At 47.6% G+C, this 21367-nt stretch overlaps 1 protein-coding gene across 1 annotated transcript in view; it reads left to right on the top strand.

Annotated features, from left to right (window-relative positions):
• LOC140193280 (glutathione hydrolase 1 proenzyme-like) overlaps positions 1 to 21367 on the top strand; it is a gene marked incomplete at its 3' end in the record, with an annotated part of 319360 nt that overhangs the window by 73849 nt on the left and 224144 nt on the right. The gene's annotated exons all lie outside the window — the stretch shown is intronic.

Raw genomic sequence — 21367 nt, 5'->3', positions numbered from 1 at the left:
ACGGGAACAGGGAACACAACCCGGACACTGATTATATCAGGGGAACAGGGAACACAACAATGTCACACGTCACTGATTATATCACGGGAACAGGGAACACAACCCGGTCACATGTCACTGATTATATCACGGGAACAGGGAACACAACCTGGTCACACGTCACTTATTATATCACGGGAACAGAGAACACAACCCGGTCACCCGTCACTGATTATATCACGTGAACAGGGAACACAACCTGGTCAGACGTCACTGATTATATCACAAGGACAGGGAACACAACCCGTCACACGTCACTGATTATATCACGGGAACAGGAAGCAAAACCCGGTCACTCGTCACTGATTATATCACGGGAACAGGGAACGCAACCTGGTCACACCTCACTGATTATATCACAGGAACAGTGAACACAACCCGGACAGAGGTCACTGACTATATCACGGGAACAGGGAACAGAACAATGTCACACGTCACTGATTATATCACGGGAACAGGGAACACTACCCGGTCACATGTCATTGATTAGATCACAGGAGAGCGGAACACAACCCCTTCACACTTCACTGATGATATCATGGGAACAGGGAACAGAATCCGGACACACGTCATTGATTATATCACAAGAACAGGGAACACAACCCGGTCACACGTCACTGATTATATCACGGGAACAGGGAATACAACTCAGTTGCACGTCACTGAATATATCACGGGAACAGGGAACGCAAACTGGTCACACGTCACTGATTATATCACGGGAACAAGGAACACAACCTGGTCACACGTCACTGATTATATCACGGGAACAGGGAACACAACCCTGTCACTTGTTACTGATTATTTAACGGGAACAGGGAACACAACCCGGTTACACCTCACTGATTATATCACGGGAACAGGGAACACAACCTAGTCGCACATCACTGATGATATCATGGGAACAGGGAACAGAATCCGGACACACGTCACTGATTATATCACAAGAACAGGGAACACAACCCGGTCACACTTCACTGATTATATCACGGGAACAGGGAACACAACCCGGTCGCTCGTTACTGATTATATCACGTGAACAGGGAACACAACCTGGTCAGACGTCACTGATTATATCACAAGAACAGGCAACACAACCCGTCACACGTCACTGATTATATCACGGGAACAGGAAACACAACCCGGTCACACATCACTGATTATGTCATATGAACAGGGAACACAACCCGGTCACAAGTCACTGATTGTATCACGGGAACAGGGAGCACAACCTGTTCACACGTCAGTCATTATATCACAGGAACAAGGAACACAACCCGCTCAGACGTCACTGATTGTATCATAGCAAGATAACCCGGTGACATGTCTATGATTATATCACGGGAACAGGGAACACAACCCGGTCAGAGGTGACTGATTATATCACGGGAACAGGGAAGACAACCTGGTCACACGTCACTGATTATATCACGGGAACAGGGAATGCAACTCAGTTGCACGTCACTGATTATATCACGGGAACAGGGAACGCAAACTGGTCACACGTCACTAATTATATCACGGGAACAGGGAACACAACCTGGTCACACGTCACTGATTATATCACGGGAACAGGGAACACAACCCTGTCACTTGTTACTGATTATTGAACGGTTACAGGGAACACAACCCGGTTACACGTCACTGATTATATCACGGGAACAGGGAACACAACCCGGACAGAGGTCACTGATTATATCAGGGGAACAGGGAACACAACAATCTCACACGTCACTGATTATATCACGGGAACAGGGAACACAACGCGGTCACATGTCACTGATAATATCACGGGAACAGGGAACACAACCTGGTCAGACGTCACTGATTATATCACAAGGACAGTGAACACAACCCGTCACACGTCACTGATTATATCACGGGAACAGGGAACACAACCTGGTGAGACGTCACTGATTATATCACAAGAACAGGGAACAGAACCCGGTCACACGTCACTGATTATATCACGGGAACAGGGAACACAACCCGGACAGAGGTCACTGATTATATCAGGGGAACAGGGAACACAACAATGTCACACGTCACTGATTATATCACGGGAACAGGGAACACAACCCGGTCACATGTCACTGATTAGATCACAGGAGAGCGGAACACAACCCCTTCACACTTCACTGATTATATCACGGGAACAGGGAACAGAATCCGGGCAAAGTTCACTGATTATATCACGTGAACAGGGAACACAACCTGGTCACACGTCACTGATTATACGACAGGAACAGAGAGCACAACCCGGTCACACGTCACTGATTATATCACGGGAACAGGGAACGCAACCTGGTCACACGTCACTGATTATATCACGGGAACAGGGAACACAACCCGGTCGCTCGTTACTGATTATATCACGGGAACAGGGAACACAACCCGGACAGAGGTCACTGATTATATCAGGGGAACAGGGAACACAACAATCTCACACGTCACTGATTATATCACGGGAACAGGGAACACAACCCGGTCACATGTCACTGATAATATCACGGGAACAGGGAACACAACCTGGTCAGACGTCACTGATTATATCACAAGGACAGTGAACACAACCCGTCACACGTCACTGATTATATCACGGGAACAGGAAGCACAACCCGGTCACCCGTCACTGATTATATCACGGGAACAGGGAACACAACCTGGTCACACCTCACTGATTATAGCACAGGAACAGGGAACAGAATCGGACACTCGTCACTGATTATATTATGGGAACAGAGAACACAACAGGGTCACACGTCACTGATTATATTACAGGAACAAGGAACACAACCCGGTTACACCTCACTGATTATATCACGGGAACAGGGAACACTACCCGGTCACACGTCATTGATTAGATCACAGGAGAACGGAACACAACCCCTTCACACTTCACTGATTATATCACGGGAACAGGGAACAGAATCCGGGCAAAGTTCACTGATTATATCACGTGAACAGGGAACACAACCCGGTCTCTCGTCACTGGTTATATTACGGGAACAGGGAACGCAACCTTGTCGCACATCACTGATGATATCATGGGAACAGGGAACAGAATCCGGACACACGTCATTGATTATATCACAAGAACAGGGAACACAACCCGGTCACACGTCACTGATTATATCACGGGAACAGGGAATACAACTCAGTTGCACGTCACTGAATATATCACGGGAACAGGGAACGCAAACTGGTCACACGTCACTGATTATATCACGGGAACAGGGAACACAACCTGGTCACACGTCACTGATTATATCACGGGAACAGGGAACACAACCCTGTCACTTGTTACTGATTATTTAACGGGAACAGGGAACACAACCCGGTTACACCTCACTGATTATATCACGGGAACAGGGAACACAACCTAGTCGCACATCACTGATGATATCATGGGAACAGGGAACAGAATCCGGACACACGTCACTGATTATATCACAAGAACAGGGAACACAACCCGGTCACACGTCACTGATTATATCACGGGAACAGGGAACACAACCCGGTCGCTCGTTACTGATTATATCACGTGAACAGGGAACACAACCTGGTCAGACGTCACTGATTATATCACAAGAACAGGCAACACAACCCGTCACACGTCACTGATTATATCACGGGAACAGGAAACACAACCCGGTCACACATCACTGATTATGTCATATGAACAGGGAACACAGCCCGGTCACAAGTCACTGATTGTATCACGGGAACAGGGAGCACAACCTGTTCACACGTCAGTCATTATATCACAGGAACAAGGAACACAACCCGCTCAGACGTCACTGATTGTATCATAGCAAGATAACCCGGTGACATGTCTATGATTATATCACGGGAACAGGGAACACAACCCGGTCAGAGGTGACTGATTATATCACGGGAACAGGGAACACAACCTGGTCACACGTCACTGATTATATCACGGGAACAGGGAATGCAACTCAGTTGCACGTCACTGATTATATCACGGGAACAGGGAACGCAAACTGGTCACACGTCACTAATTATATCACGGGAACAGGGAACACAACCTGGTCACACGTCACTGATTATATCACGGGAACAGGGAACACTACCCGGTCACACGTCATTGATTAGATCACAGGAGAACGGAACACAACCCCTTCACACTTCACTGATTATATCACGGGAACAGGGAACAGAATCCGGGCAAAGTTCACTGATTATATCACGTGAACAGGGAACACAACCCGGTCTCTCGTCACTGGCTATATTACGGGAACAGGGAACGCAACCTTGTCGCACATCACTGATGATATCATGGGAACAGGGAGCAGAATCCGGACACACGTCACTGATTATATCACGGGAACAGGGAACACAACCTGGTGAGGCGTCACTGATTATATCACAAGAACAGGGAAGACAACCCGGTCACACGTCACTGATTATATCACGGGAACAGGGAACACAACCCGATCGCTCGTTACTGATTATGTCATATGAACAGGGAACACAACCCGGTCACAAGTCACTGATTGTATCACGGGAACAGGGAGACAACCGGTTCACACGTCAGTCATTATATCACAGGAACAAGGAACACAACCCGCTCAGACGTCACTGATTGTATCATAGCAAGATAACCCGGTGACATGTCTATGATTATATCACGGGAATAGGGAACACAACCCGGTCAGAGGTCACTGATTATATCACGGGAACAGGGAGCACAACCCGGTCACACGTCACTGATTATATCACGGGAACAGGGAATACAACTCAGTTGCACGTCACTGAATATATCACGGGAACAGGGAACGCAAACTGGTCACACGTCACTGATTATATCACGGGAACAGGGAACACAACCTGGTCACACGTCACTGATTATATCACGGGAACAGGGAACACAACCCTGTCACTTGTTACTGATTATTTAACGGGAACAGGGAACACAACCCGGTTACACCTCACTGATTATATCACGGGAACAGGGAGCACAACCTAGTCGCACATCACTGATGATATCATGGGAACAGGGAACAGAATCCGGACACACGTCACTGATTATATCACAAGAACAGGGAACACAACCCGGTCACACGTCACTGATTATATCACGGGAACAGGGAACACAACCCGGTCGCTCGTTACTGATTATATCACGGGAACAGGGAACACAACCCGGACAGAGGTCACTGATTATATCACGGGAACAGGGAACACAACCCGGACACACGTCACTGATTATATCACAAGAACAGGGAACACAACCCGGTCACCCGTCACTGATTATATCACGGGAACAGGGAACAGAATCGGACACTCGTCACTGATTATATCATGGGAACAGAGAACACAACAGGGTCACACGTCACTGATTATATTACAGGAACAAGGAACACAACCCGGTTACACCTCACTGATTATGTCACCAGAACAGGGAACACAACCCGGTCACACATCACTGATTAGATCACAGGAGAACGGAACACAACCCCTTCACACTTCACTGATTATATCACGGGAACAGGGAACAGAATCCGGGCAAAGTTCACTGATTATATCACGTGAACAGGGAACACAACCCGGTCTCTCGTCACTGGTTATATTACGGGAACAGGGAACGCAACCTTTTCGCACATCACTGATGATATCATGGGAACAGGGAGCAGAATCCGGACACACGTCACTGATTATATCACGGGAACAGGGAACACAACCTGGTGAGACGTCACTGATTATATCACAAGAACAGGGAAGACAACCCGGTCACACGTCACTGATTATATCACGGGAACAGGGAACACAACCCGATCGCTCGTTACTGATTATATCACGGGAACAGGGAACACAACCCGGACAGAGGTCACTGATTATATCACGGGAACAGGGAACACAACAATGTCACACGTTACTGATTGTATCACGGGAACAGGGAACACAACCCGGTCACATGTCAATGATTATATCACGGGAACAGGGAACACAACCCCTTCACACTTCACTGATTATATCACGGGAACAGGGAACAGAATCCGGGCAAAGTTCACTGATTATATCACGTGAACAGGGAACACAACCTGGTCACACGTCACTGATTATACGTCAGGAACAGAGAGCACAACCCGGTCACACGTCACTGATTATATCACGGGAACAGGGAACGCAACCTGGTCACACGTCACTGATTATATCACCGGAACAGGGAACACAACCCGGTCGCTCGTTACTGATTATATCACGGGAACAGGGAACACAACCCGGACAGAGGTCACTGATTATATCAGGGGAACAGGGAACACAACAATCTCACACGTCACTGATTATATCACGGGAACAGGGAACACAACCCGGTCACATGTCACTGATAATATCACGGGAACAGGGAACACAACCTGGTCAGACGTCACTGATTATATCACAAGGACAGTGAACACAACCCGTCACACGTCACTGATTATATCACGGGAACAGGAAGCACAACCCGGTCACCCGTCACTGATTATATCACGGGAACAGGGAACACAACCTGGTCACACCTCACTGATTATAGCACAGGAACAGGGAACAGAATCGGACACTCGTCACTGATTATATTATGGGAACAGAGAACACAACAGGGTCACACGTCACTGATTATATTACAGGAACAAGGAACACAACCCGGTTACACCTCACTGATTATATCACGGGAACAGGGAACACTACCCGGTCACACGTCATTGATTAGATCACAGGAGAACGGAACACAACCCCTTCACACTTCACTGATTATATCACGGGAACAGGGAACAGAATCCGGGCAAAGTTCACTGATTATATCACGTGAACAGGGAACACAACCTGGTCTCTCGTCACTGGTTATATTACGGGAACAGGGAACGCAACCTTGTCGCACATCACTGATGATATCGGGAACAGGGAACAGAATCCGGACACACGTCATTGATTATATCACAAGAACAGGGAACACAACCCGGTCACACGTCACTGATTATATCACGGGAACAGGGAATACAACTCAGTTGCACGTCACTGAATATATCACGGGAACAGGGAACGCAAACTGGTCACACGTCACTGATTATATCACGGGAACAGGGAACACAACCTGGTCACACGTCACTGATTATATCACGGGAACAGGGAACACAACCCGGTTACACCTCACTGATTATATCACGGGAACAGGGAACACAACCTAGTCGCACATCACTGATGATATCATGGGAACAGGGAACAGAATCCGGACACACGTCACTGATTATATCACAAGAACAGGGAACACAACCCGGTCACACGTCACTGATTATATCACGGGAACAGGGAACACAACCCGGTCGCTCGTTACTGATTATATCACGTGAACAGGGAACACAACCTGGTCAGACGTCACTGATTATATCACAAGAACAGGCAACACAACCCGTCACACGTCACTGATTATATCACGGGAACAGGAAACACAACCCGGTCACACATCACTGATTATGTCATATGAACAGGGAACACAGCCCGGTCACAAGTCACTGATTGTATCACGGGAACAGGGAGCACAACCTGTTCACACGTCAGTCATTATATCACAGGAACAAGGAACACAACCCGCTCAGACGTCACTGATTGTATCATAGCAAGATAACCCGGTGACATGTCTATGATTATATCACGGGAACAGGGAACACAACCCGGTCAGAGGTGACTGATTATATCACGGGAACAGGGAACACAACCTGGTCACACGTCACTGATTATATCACGGGAACAGGGAATGCAACTCAGTTGCACGTCACTGATTATATCACGGGAACAGGGAACGCAAACTGGTCACACGTCACTAATTATATCACGGGAACAGGGAACACAACCTGGTCACACGTCACTGATTATATCACGGGAACAGGGAACACAACCCTGTCACTTGTTACTGATTATTGAACGGTTACAGGGAACACAACCCGGTTACACGTCACTGATTATATCACGGGAACAGGGAACACAACCGAGTCGCACATCATTGATGATATCATGGGAACAGGGAACAGAATCCGGACACACGTCACTGATTATATCACAAGAACAGGGAACACAACCCGGTCACACGTCACTGATTATATCACGGGAACAGGGAACACAACCCGGTCGCTCGTTACTGATTATATCACGGGAACAGGGAACACAACCCGGACAGAGGTCACTGATTATATCAGGGGAACAGGGAACACAACAATCTCACACGTCACTGATTATATCACGGGAACAGGGAACACAACGCGGTCACATGTCACTGATAATATCACGGGAACAGGGAACACAACCTGGTCAGACGTCACTGATTATATCACAAGGACAGTGAACACAACCCGTTACACGTCACTGATTATATCACGGGAACAGGGAACACAACCTGGTGAGACGTCACTGATTATATCACAAGAACAGGGAACAGAACCCGGTCACACGTCACTGATTATATCACGGGAACAGGGAACACAACCCGGACAGAGGTCACTGATTATATCAGGGGAACAGGGAACACAACAATGTCACACGTCACTGATTATATCACGGGAACAGGGAACACAACCCGGTCACATGTCACTGATTATATCACGGGAACAGGGAACACAACCTGGTCACACGTCACTTATTATATCACGGGAACAGAGAACACAACCCGGTCACCCGTCACTGATTATATGACGTGAACAGGGAACACAACCTGGTCAGACGTCACTGATTATATCACAAGGACGGGGAACACAACCCGTCACACGTCACTGATTATATCACGGGAACAGGAAGCAAAACCCGGTCACTCGTCACTGATTATATCACGGGAACCGGGAACGCAACCTGGTCACACCTCACTGATTATATCACAGGAACAGTGAACACAACCCGGACAGAGGTCACTGACTATATCACGGGAACAGGGAACAGAACAATGTCACACGTCACTGATTATATCACGGGAACAGGGAACACAACCCGGACAGAGGTCACTGATTATATCAGGGGAACAGGGAACACAACAATCTCACACGTCACTGATTATATCATGGGAACAGGGAACACAACGCGGTCACATGTCACTGATAATATCACGGGAACAGGGAACACAACCTGGTCAGACGTCACTGATTATATCACAAGGACAGTGAACACAACCCGTCACACGTCACTGATTATATCACGGGAACAGGGAACACAACCTGGTGAGACGTCACTGATTATATCACAAGAACAGGGAACAGAACCCGGTCACACGTCACTGATTATATCACGGGAACAGGGAACACAACCCGGACAGAGGTCACTGATTATATCAGGGGAACAGGGAACACAACAATGTCACACGTCACTGATTATATCACGGGAACAGGGAACACAACCCGGTCACATGTCACTGATTAGATCACAGGAGAGCGGAACACAACCCCTTCACACTTCACTGATTATATCACGGGAACAGGGAACAGAATCCGGGCAAAGTTCACTGATTATATCACGTGAACAGGGAACACAACCTGGTCACACGTCACTGATTATACGACAGGAACAGAGAGCACAACCCGGTCACACGTCACTGATTATATCACGGGAACAGGGAACGCAACCTGGTCACACGTCACTGATTATATCACGGGAACAGGGAACACAACCCGGTCGCTCGTTACTGATTATATCACGGGAACAGGGAACACAACCCGGACAGAGGTCACTGATTATATCAGGGGAACAGGGAACACAACAATCTCACACGTCACTGATTATATCACGGGAACAGGGAACACAACCCGGTCACATGTCACTGATAATATCACGGGAACAGGGAACACAACCTGGTCAGACGTCACTGATTATATCACAAGGACAGTGAACACAACCCGTCACACGTCACTGATTATATCACGGGAACAGGAAGCACAACCCGGTCACCCGTCACTGATTATATCACGGGAACAGGGAACACAACCTGGTCACACCTCACTGATTATAGCACAGGAACAGGGAACAGAATCGGACACTCGTCACTGATTATATTATGGGAACAGAGAACACAACAGGGTCACACTTCACTGATTATATTACAGGAACAAGGAACACAACCCGGTTACACCTCACTGATTATATCACGGGAACAGGGAACACTACCCGGTCACACGTCATTGATTAGATCACAGGAGAACGGAACACAACCCCTTCACACTTCACTGATTATATCACGGGAACAGGGAACAGAATCCGGGCAAAGTTCACTGATTATATCACGTGAACAGGGAACACAACCCGGTCTCTCGTCACTGGTTATATTACGGGAACAGGGAACGCAACCTTGTCGCACATCACTGATGATATCATGGGAACAGGGAACAGAATCCGGACACACGTCATTGATTATATCACAAGAACAGGGAACACAACCCGGTCACACGTCACTGATTATATCACGGGAACAGGGAATACAACTCAGTTGCACGTCACTGAATATATCACGGGAACAGGGAACGCAAACTGGTCACACGTCACTGATTATATCACGGGAACAGGGAACACAACCTGGTCACACGTCACTGATTATATCACGGGAACAGGGAACACAACCCTGTCACTTGTTACTGATTATTTAACGGGAACAGGGAACACAACCCGGTTACACCTCACTGATTATATCACGGGAACAGGGAACACAACCTAGTCGCACATCACTGATGATATCATGGGAACAGGGAACAGAATCCGGACACACGTCACTGATTATATCACAAGAACAGGGAACACAACCCGGTCACACGTCACTGATTATATCACGGGAACAGGGAACACAACCCGGTCGCTCGTTACTGATTATATCACGTGAACAGGGAACACAACCTGGTCAGACGTCACTGATTATATCACAAGAACAGGCAACACAACCCGTCACACGTCACTGATTATATCACGGGAACAGGAAACACAACCCGGTCACACATCACTGATTATGTCATATGAACAGGGAACACAACCCGGTCACAAGTCACTGATTGTATCACGGGAACAGGGAGCACAACCTGTTCACACGTCAGTCATTATATCACAGGAACAAGGAACACAACCCGCTCAGACGTCACTGATTGTATCATAGCAAGATAACCCGGTGACATGTCTATGATTATATCACGGGAACAGGGAACACAACCCGGTCAGAGGTGACTGATTATATCACGGGAACAGGGAAGACAACCTGGTCACACGTCACTGATTATATCACGGGAACAGGGAATGCAACTCAGTTGCACGTCACTGATTATATCACGGGAACAGGGAACGCAAACTGGTCACACGTCACTAATTATATCACGGGAACAGGGAACACAACCTGGTCACACGTCACTGATTATATCACGGGAACAGGGAACACAACCCTGTCACTTGTTACTGATTATTTAACGGGAACAGAGAACACAACCCGGTTACACGTCACTGATTATATCACGGGAACAGGGAACACAACCGAGTCGCACATCATTGATGATATCATGGGAACAGGGAACACAACCCGGTCACACGTCACTGATTATATCACGGGAACAGGGAACACAACCCGGACAGAGGTCACTGATTATATCAGGGGAACAGGGAACACAACAATCTCACACGTCACTGATTATATCACGGGAACAGGGAACACAACGCGGTCACATGTCACTGATAATATCACGGGAACAGGGAACACAACCTGGTCAGACGTCACTGATTATATCACAAGGACAGTGAACACAACCCGTCACACGTCACTGATTATATCACGGGAACAGGGAACACAACCTGGTGAGACGTCACTGATTATATCACAAGAACAGGGAACAGAACCCGGTCACACGTCACTGATTATATCACGGGAACAGGGAACACAACCCGGACAGAGGTCACTGATTATATCAGGGGAACAGGAAGCAAAACCCGGTCACTCGTCACTGATTATATCACGGGAACCGGGAACGCAACCTGGTCACACCTCACTGATTATATCACAGGAACAGTGAACACAACCCGGACAGAGGTCACTGACTATATCACGGGAACAGGGAACAGAACAATGTCACACGTCACTGATTATATCACGGGAACAGGGAACACTACCCGGTCACATGTCATTGATTAGATCACAGGAGAGCGGAACACAACCCCTTCACACTTCACTGATTATATCACGGGAACAGGGAACAGAATCCGGGCAAAGTTCACTGATTATATCACGTGAACAGGGAACACAACCTGGTCACACGTCACTGATTATACGACAGGAACAGAGAGCACAACCCGGTCACACGTCACTGATTATATCACGGGAACAGGGAACGCAACCTGGTCACACGTCACTGATTATATCACGGGAACAGGGAACACAACCCGGTCGCTCGTTACTGATTATATCACGGGAACAGGGAACACAACCCGGACAGAGGTCACTGATTATATCAGGGGAACAGGGAACACAACAATCTCACACGTCACTGATTATATCACGGGAACAGGGAACACAACCCGGTCACATGTCACTGATAATATCACGGGAACAGGGAACACAACCTGGTCAGACGTCACTGATTATATCACAAGGACAGTGAACACAACCCGTCACACGTCACTGATTATATCACGGGAACAGGAAGCACAACCCGGTCACCCGTCACTGATTATATCACGGGAACAGGGAACACAACCTGGTCACACCTCACTGATTATAGCACAGGAACAGGGAACAGAATCGGACACTCGTCACTGATTATATTATGGGAACAGAGAACACAACAGGGTCACACGTCACTGATTATATTACAGGAACAAGGAACACAACCCGGTTACACCTCACTGATTATATCACGGGAACAGGGAACACTACCCGGTCACACGTCATTGATTAGATCACAGGAGAACGGAACACAACCCCTTCACACTTCACTGATTATATCACGGGAACAGGGAACAGAATCCGGGCAAAGTTCACTGATTATATCACGTGAACAGGGAACACAACCCGGTCTCTCGTCACTGGTTATATTACGGGAACAGGGAACGCAACCTTGTCGCACATCACTGATGATATCATGGGAACAGGGAACAGAATCCGGACACACGTCATTGATTATATCACAAGAACAGGGAACACAACCCGGTCACACGTCACTGATTATATCACGGGAACAGGGAATACAACTCAGTTGCACGTCACTGAATATATCACGGGAACAGGGAACGCAAACTGGTCACACGTCACTGATTATATCACGGGAACAGGGAACACAACCTGGTCACACGTCACTGATTATATCACGGGAACAGGGAACACAACCCTGTCACTTGTTACTGATTATTTAACGGGAACAGGGAACACAACCCGGTTACACCTCACTGATTATATCACGGGAACAGGGAACACAACCTAGTCGCACATCACTGATGATATCATGGGAACAGGGAACAGAATCCGGACACACGTCACTGATTATATCACAAGAACAGGGAACACAACCCGGTCACACGCCACTGATTATATCACGGGAACAGGGAACACAACCCGGTCGCTCGTTACTGATTATATCACGGGAACAGGGAACACAACACGGACAGAGGTCACTGATTATATCACGGGAACAGGGAACACAACCCGGACACACGTCACTGATTATATCACAAGAACAGGGAACACAACCCGGTCACCCGTCACTGATTATATCACGGGAACAGGGAACACAACCTGGTCACACCTCACAGATTATATCACAGGAACAGGGAACAGAATCGGACACTCGTCACTGATTATATCATGGGAACAGAGAACACAACAGGGTCACACGTCACTGATTATATTACAGGAACAAGGAACACAACCCGGTTACACCTCACTGATTATGTCACCAGAACAGGGAACACAACCCGGTCACACATCACTGATTATATCACGGGAACAGGGAACACTACCCGGTCACACGTCATTGATTAGATCACAGGAGAACGGAACACAACCCCTTCACACTTCACTGATTATATCACGGGAACAGGGCACAGAATCCGGGCAAAGTTCACTGATTATATCACATGAACAGGGAACACAACCCGGTCTCTCGTCACTGGTTATATTACGGGAACAGGGAACGCAACCTAGTCGCACATCACTGATGATATCATGGGAACAGGGAGCAGAATCCGGACACACGTCACTGATTATATCACGGGAACAGGGAACACAACCTGGTGAGACGTCACTGATTATATCACAAGAACAGGGAAGACAACCCGGTCACACGTCACTGATCATATCACGGGCACAGGGAACACAACCCTGTCACTTGTTCCTGATTATTTAACGGGAACAGGAAGCACAACCCGGTCACCCGTCACTGATTATATCACGGGAACAGGGAACACAACCTGGTCACACCTCACTGATTATAGCACAGGAACAGGGAACAGAATCGGACACTCGTCACTGATTATATCATGGAACAGAGAACACAACAGGGTCACACGTCACTGATTATATTACAGGAACAAGGAACTCAACCCGGTTACACCTCACTGATTATGTCACGAGAACAGGTAACACAACCCGGTCACACATCACTGATTATATCACGGGAACAGGGAACACTACCCGGTCACACGTCATTGATTAGATCACAGGAGAACGGAACACAACCCCTTCACACTTCACTGATTATATCACGGGAACAGGGAACAGAATCCGGGCAAAGTTCACTGATTATATCACGTGAACAGGGAACACAACCCGGTCTCTCGTCACTGGCTATATTACGGGAACAGGGAACGCAACCTTGTCGCACATCACTGATGATATCATGGGAACAGGGAGCAGAATCCGGACACACGTCACTGATTATATCACGGGAACAGGGAACACAACCTGGTGAGGCGTCACTGATTATATCACAAGAACAGGGAAGACAACCCGGTCACACGTCACTGATTATATCACGGGAACAGGGAACACAACCCGATCGCTCGTTACTGATTATGTCATATGAACAGGGAACACAACCCGGTCACAAGTCACTGATTGTATCACGGGAACAGGGAGACAACCGGTTCACACGTCAGTCATTATATCACAGGAACAAGGAACACAACCCGCTCAGACGTCACTGATTGTATCATAGCAAGATAACCCGGTGACATGTCTATGATTATATCACGGGAATAGGGAACACAACCCGGTCAGAGGTCACTGATTATATCACGGGAACAGGGAGCACAACCCGGTCACACGTCACTGATTATATCACGGGAACAGGGAATACAACTCAGTTGCACGTCACTGAATATATCACGGGAACAGGGAACGCAAACTGGTCACACGTCACTGATTATATCACGGGAACAGGGAACACAACCTGGTCACACGTCACTGATTATATCACGGGAACAGGGAACACAACCCTGTCACTTGTTACTGATTATTTAACGGGAACAGGGAACACAACCCGGTTACACCTCACTGATTATATCACGGGAACAGGGAGCACAACCTAGTCGCACATCACTGATGATATCATGGGAACAGGGAACAGAATCCGGACACACGTCACTGATTATATCACAAGAACAGGGAACACAACCCGGTCACACGTCACTGATTATATCACGGGAACAGGGAACACAACCCGGTCGCTCGTTACTGATTATATCACGGGAACAGGGAACACAACCCGGACAGAGGTCACTGATTATATCACGGGAACAGGGAACACAACCCCTTCACACTTCACTGATTATATCACGGGAACAGGGAACAGAATCCGGGCAAAGTTCACTGATTATATCACGTGAACAGGGAACACAACCCGGTCTCTCGTCACTGGTTATATTATGGGAACAGGGAACGCAACCTTTTCGCACATCACTGATGATATCATGGGAACAGGGAGCAGAATCCGGACACACGTCACTGATTATATCACGGGAACAGGGAACACAACCTGGTGAGACGTCACTGATTATATCACAAGAACAGGGAAGACAACCCGGTCACACGTCACTGATTATATCACGGGAACAGGGAACACAACCCGATCGCTCGTTACTGATTATATCACGGGAACAGGGAACACAACCCGGACAGAGGTCACTGATTATATCACGGGAACAGGGAACACAACAATGTCACACGTTACTGATTGTATCACGGGAACAGGGAACACAACCCGGTCACATGTCACTGATTATATCACGGGAACAGGGAACACAACCCGGACAGAGGTCACTGATTATATCAGGGGAACAGGGAACACAACAATCTCACACGTCACTGATTATATCACGGGAACAGGGAACACAACCCGGTCACATGTCACTGATAATATCACGGGAACAGGGAACACAACCTGGTCAGACGTCACTGATTATATCACAAGGACAGTGAACACAACCCGTCACACGTCACTGATTATATCACGGGAACAGGAAGCACAACCCGGTCACCCGTCACTGATTATATCACGGGAACAGGGAACACAACCTGGTCACACCTCACTGATTATAGCACAGGAACAGGGAACAGAATCGGACACTCGTCACTGATTATATTATGGGAACAGAGAACACAACAGGGTCACACGTCACTGATTATATTACAGGAACAAGGAACACAACCCGGTTACACCTCACTGATTATATCACGGGAACAGGGAACACTACCCGGTCACACGTCATTGATTAGATCACAGGAGAACGGAACACAACCCCTTCACACTTCACTGATTATATCACGGGAACAGGGAACAGAATCCGGGCAAAGTTCACTGATTATATCACGTGAACAGGGAACACAACCCGGTCTCTCGTCACTGGTTATATTACGGGAACAGGGAACGCAACCTTGTCGCACATCACTGATGATATCATGGGAACAGGGAACAGAATCCGGACACACGTCATTGATTATATCACAAGAACAGGGAACACAACCCGGTCACACGTCACTGATTATATCACGGGAACAGGGAATACAACTCAGTTGCACGTCACTGAATATATCACGGGAACAGGGAACGCAAACTGGTCACACGTCACTGATTATATCACGGGAACAGGGAACACAACCTGGTCACACGTCACTGATTATATCACGGGAACAGGGAACACAACCCTGTCACTTGTTACTGATTATTTAACGGGAACAGGGAACACAACCCGGTTACACCTCACTGATTATATCACGGGAACAGGGAACACAACCTAGTCGCACATCACTGATTATATCACGGGAACAGGGAACACAACCCGGTCGCTCGTTACTGATTATATCACGGGAACAGGGAACACAACCTGGTCACAGATTACTGATTATAACACAGGAACAGGAAACACAACGCTGTCACATGTCACCGATTATATCATGGGAATATAATCCGGCGACATGTCACTGCTTATATTTCGGGAACATGGAACAGAACCTGGTCACACGTCACTGATGATGTCATGGGAACATAATCCGGTGACATGTCACTGATTATATCTCGGGAACAGGGAACACAACCTGGTCACACGTCACTGATTATATCCTGGTAATATAACCCAGTGACATTTCACTGACCATATCACGGGAACAGGGAACACAACCCACTCACTTGTTACTGATTATTTCACAGGAACAGGGAAGACAACCCGGTCAGACGTGACTAATTATATCAGAGGAACAGGGAACAGAACCAGTTCACACGTCACTGATTATATCAGCAGAGCAGGGAACACAGCTGCTCAGACTTCACTGATTATATCAGGGGAACAGGGAACACTACCCGGTCACACATCACTGATTATATCATGGGAACAGGGAATACAACCCGGTCACACGTCACTGATTATATGACGGGAACAGGGAACACAACCCTGTCACTTGTTACTGATTATTTAACGGGAACAGGGAACAAAACCCGGTTACACGTCACTGATTATATCACGGGAACAGGGAACACAACCTAGTCGCACATCACTGATGAAATCATGGGAACAGGGAACAGAATCCGGACACACGTCACTGATTATATCACGGGAACAGGGAACACAACCTGGTGAGACGTCACTGATTATATCACAAGAACAGGGAACACAACCCGGTCACACGTCACTGATTATATCACGGGAACAGGGAACACAACCCGGTCGCTCGTTACTGATTATATCACGGGAACAGGGAAAACAACCCGGACAGAGGTCACTGATTATATCACGGGAACAGGGAACACAACCCGGTCACCCGTCACTGATTATATCACGGGAACAGGGAACACAACCTGGTCACACCTCACAGATTATATCACAGGAACAGGGAACAGAATCGAACACTCGTCACTGATTATATCATGGGAACAGAGAACACTACCCGGTCACACGTCATTGATTAGATCACAGGAGAACGGAACACAACCCCTTCACACGTCACTGATTAGATAACGGGAACAGGGAACACAACCTAGTCGCACATCACTGATGATATCATGGGAACAGGGAACAGAATCCGGACACACGTCATTGATTATATCACAAGAACAGGGAACAGAACCCGGTCACACGTCACTGATTATATCACGGGAACAGGGAACACAACCCGGTCGCTCGTTACTGATTATATCACGGGAACCGGGAACACAACCCGGACAGAGGTCATTGATTATATCAGGGGAAAAGGGAACACAACAATCTCACACGTCACTGATTATATCATGGGAACAGGGAACACAACCCGGTCACACATCACTGATAATATCACGGGAACAGGGAACACAACCTGGTCAGACGTCACTGATTATATCACGGGAACAGGAAGCACAACCTGGTCACACCTCACTGATTATATCACGGGAACAGGAAGCACAACCCGGTCACCCGTCACTGATTATATCACGGGAACAGGGAACACAACCTGGTCACACCTCACTGATTATATCACAGGAACAGGGAACAGAATCGGACACTCGTCACTGATTATATCATGGGAACAGAGAACACAACAGGGTCACACGTCACTGATTATATTACAGGAACAAGGATCACAACCCGGTTACACCTCACTGATTATGTCACGAGAACAGGGAACACAACCCGGTCACACATCACTGATTATATCACGGGAACAGGGAACACTACCCGGTCACACGTCATTGATTAGATCACAGGAGAACGGAACACAATCCCTTCACACTTCACTGATTATATCACGGGAACAGGGAACAGAATCCGGGCAAAGTTCGCTGATTATATCACGTGAACAGGGAACACAACCCGCTCTCTCGTCACTGGTTATATTACGGGAACAGGGAACGCAACCTTGTCGCACATCACTGATGATATCATGGGAACAGGGAGCAGAATCCGGACACACGTCACTGATTATATCACGGCAACAGGGAACACAACCTGGTGAGACGTCACTGATTATATCACAAGAACAGGGAAGACAACCCGGTCACACGTCACTGATTATATCACGGGAACAGGGAACACAACCCGATCGCTCGTTACTGATTATATCACGGGAACAGGGAACACAACCCGGACAGAGGTCACTGATTATATCACGGGAACAGGGAACACAACAATGTCACACGTCACTGATTGTATCACGGGAACAGGGAACACAACCCGGTCACATGTCACTGATTATATCACGGGAACAGGGAACACAACCTGGTCACACGTCACTTATTATATCACGGGAACAGAGAACACAACCCGGTCACTCGTCACTGATTATATCACGTGAACAGGGAACACAACCTGGTCAGACGTCACTGATTATATCACAAGGACAGGGAACACAACCCGTCACACGTCACTGATTATATCACGGGAACAGGAAGCACAACCCGGTCACCCGTCACTGATTATATCACGGGAACAGGGAACACAACCCGGTCACACATCACTGATTATATCACGGGACCAGGGAACACTACCCGGTCACACGTCATTGATTAGATCACAGGAGAACGGAACACAACCCCTTCACACTTCACTGATTATATGACGGCAACAGGGAACAGAATCTGGGCAAAGTTCACTGATTATATCACGTGAACAGGGAACACAACCCTGTCACTTGTTACTGATTATTTAAAGGGAACAGGGAACACAACCCGGTCACACGTCACTGTTTAGATCTCGGGTACAGGGAACACAACCTGGTCACAGCTCACTGATTATATCACAGGAACAGGGAACAGAATCCGGACACACGTCACTGATTATATCACGTGAACAGGGAACACAACCCTGTCACTTGTTAGTGAGTATTTAACGGGAACAGGGAACACAACCTGGTCACATGTCACTGATTATATCACGAGAACAGGGAACACAACCTGGTCACATGTCACTGATCATATCACGGGAACAGAGAACACAACAAGGTCACACTTCACTGATCATATTACGGGAACAGGGAACACAACCCGGTTACACCTCACTGATTATGTCACGGGAACAGGGAACACAACCCGGTTACACCTCACTGATTATGTCACGGGAACAGGGAACACAACCCGGTCGCTCGTTACTGATTATATCACGGGAACACGGAACACAACCGGGACAGAGGTCACTGATTATATCACCGGAACAGGGAACAGAACAATGTCACACGTCACTAATTATATCAAGTGAACACGGAACACAACCTGGTCACGCCTCACTGATTGTATCACAGGAACAGGGAACAGAATCCGGACACACGTCACTGATTATATCACGTGAACACGGAACACAACCCGCTCACTTGTTACTGATTATTTAACGGGAACAGGGAACACATCCCGGTCACCCGTCACTGATTATATCACGGGAACAGGGAACACAACCCGATTACATGTCACTGATTTTTATCACAGAACAGGGAACACAACCTGGTCACACGTCACTGATTATATCACGGGAACAGAGAACACAACAAGTTCACACTTCACTGATTATATTACGGGAACAGGGAACACAACCTGGTTACACCTCACTGATTATGTCACGGGAACAGGGAACACAATCCGGTCACACGTTACTGGTTATATTACGGGATCAGGGACCGCAACCTAGTCGCACATCACTGATGATATCACGGGAACAGGGAACAGAATCCGGACACACGTTACTAATTATATCACAAGATCAGGGAACACAACCTGGTCACCTGTCACTGATTATATCACGGGAACAGGGAACACAACCTGGTCAAACGTCACTGATTATATCACGGGAACAGAGAACACAACAAGGTCACACGTCACTGATTATATCACGGGAACAGGGAACACAACCCGGTTACACCTCACTGATTTTGTCACGG

Source organism: Mobula birostris, unplaced genomic scaffold (genome assembly GCF_030028105.1).
Source record: "Mobula birostris isolate sMobBir1 unplaced genomic scaffold, sMobBir1.hap1 scaffold_497, whole genome shotgun sequence".
Classification (NCBI taxonomy): Eukaryota; Metazoa; Chordata; class Chondrichthyes; order Myliobatiformes; family Myliobatidae; genus Mobula; species Mobula birostris.
Note: the sequence above shows the minus strand (reverse complement) of the source record. Positions and strands in the feature narration are given on the sequence as shown.